We start from the raw sequence: 2,352 nt of genomic DNA, 5'->3' as shown, positions 1-2,352 counted from the left end.
AAAGCCCGGCGCGCGCGGGTGCCGCCCCCGCCATTACTGCAAGATAGCGCCTTCTTCGGCGGGAAGATCGTCTTGCATCCACTTCGTCACGTTCGCTTGTTGATCCTTGGGGCTGCATTGTGGGTGGTTTACACGTTAACCTGTAACGTCACATATCAAACAGAGTAATTACAAGTATGATCTCAATTATTAGTAATCCAATTTGTGTAGCACAATTTCCATACTATACGAGGAATTTGTTATAACGCAATTGTATTTCAAACAATACTTAAATGGTTGAACAAGTTAAATGTTTTAAAATCAAATACAAGACAACAATCCGCAACAATGGTCCAACCACACTACGTAATCGGAAATAAAAATAACAACTCATAATCAACTTAAACGTTAGAGGGGAGAACTTGGTACTTAAAAAAAGCCGTCTAACATTACAACACTCCAATTCTACTACTAAACACTAATCCGTGGTCCACCATGGGGGAAAATGGGACCATGTAACACTACACTTGGCAATCTAAGGAGTAGGTGGGTGGTTGTAGGGGTTTGGTGGCTGGTTATAGGGATGTGGAGGCTGATTGTATGGATTAGGGGGCTGGTTATATGGGTTATGTGGGTGATTGTATGGGTTAGGTGGCTGGTTGTAAGGATTTGGGACTTGTGGGAAGTTGCGAGATGGCTGGCCATAAGGATCCCGAGAATGATGCACAAGTGGAGTTTGTGGGACTTCTACAAAGTCACTAATAAAGGTCCGCCTCATATCTTCATCAATTCTACCCCAAACTGGCCGCCAAGTGGGTGAAGCCATGATTATGTCAAAAGCATGAGTTTGCGTACGCTTATCAATTCCCATTTCCCCAAGCGAATTTAAGATGATGTCAGCTTCACTAGGGCCATTTACGGTTGTGTAACTTGGTAGGGTTTCTTTGGTTGTACGAATTTCTTCTTTCATTTCATCTCTCATTTCCTTAACTAGAGAGAATAGCATTTCTTTCGAAGAACCGTTCGATTTCCTTGTTGTGGACTGCCTTTTTCGAATCCCACGTGAAGATGAGGCGATATTTGTGACATTTCGCTTTTCGTAACGATTAACTCGTTCGGAAAGATCATTACAAGCATCTTCATCATCTAGATTCTGGTATGGAGCATCTTGGCTTGCCTGTTGTTGTTCATCATTACCAGTAAGATCTTCAATGGGTGCATCATCCGCTGCCTCTTCACCTACATTTGGGTGAAATGCACCTAAACCAGAAGCTCCAACTCTAGTTGGGAAAATGGCAGCCAAGTACGCCTCGTTCAACTTCCAACCACTAGTAAACAATGTTTTCACATCACGGTTTCTCTAGAAATATCAAACAGAATTTGTTAGTAACCGCTTACATGAAAGGTAAATTTGTGACAATTTAAATATGTCACTGTTTTAGTCAAATGTATAATCAATCTCATATGTTACCTTACAAATATCTTTCTGCAGCTCCTCAGAACAGGTGAAAGTTGACGTGCTAGGATCCCATCCTACTCCTGTATGATCTTGTAACATTTTGTATGCGGCGTACACCTTACCTTAACTCGTTCGGAAAGATCATTACAAGCATCTTCATCATCTAGATTCTGGTATGGAGCATCTTGGCTTGCCTGTTGTTGTTCATCATTACCAGTAAGATCTTCAATGGGTGCATCATCCGCTGCCTCTTCACCTACATTTGGGTGAAATGCACCTAAACCAGAAGCTCCAACTCTAGTTGGGAAAATGGCAGCCAAGTACGCCTCGTTCAACTTCCAACCACTAGTAAACAATGTTTTCACATCACGGTTTCTCTAGAAATATCAAACAGAATTTGTTAGTAACCGCTTACATGAAAGGTAAATTTGTGACAATTTAAATATGTCACTGTTTTAGTCAAATGTATAATCAATCTCATATGTTACCTTACAAATATCTTTCTGCAGCTCCTCAGAACAGGTGAAAGTTGACGTGCTAGGATCCCATCCTACTCCTGTATGATCTTGTAACATTTTGTATGCGGCGTACACCTTACCTAATCGTCGGCGCTTCTCTTTAAGACGCTCACCATCGGGAACATAACCATCAAAAAACTTGGCCATTTGTGTGGCCCAGTGGTTGTAGTGACGAGTTTCTGGTAGCCGACTGTGGTTCTCGTCGTGATATTCATACATTCTCTCTAGCAGAAAAGCCTCTGCAGCAGGGCTCCAAAAAAGTGGCATCTCATCTCTAGTTTTCCTTGGCATCTACACATGCATATCATTACCAAGAGCAGGACAACACATGCCAAAACAAAGGATATGACTTTCAAAAAAGGTATTTTTTCCGGGGCTGCTCAAATAATAATTTTG

This window comes from Morus notabilis, unplaced genomic scaffold, assembly GCF_000414095.1.
Source record: "Morus notabilis unplaced genomic scaffold, ASM41409v2 Scaffold6164, whole genome shotgun sequence".
Taxonomy (NCBI): domain Eukaryota; kingdom Viridiplantae; phylum Streptophyta; class Magnoliopsida; order Rosales; family Moraceae; genus Morus; species Morus notabilis.
The sequence above is the reverse complement of the archived record's forward strand: the minus strand, read 5'-3'. Positions refer to the sequence as shown.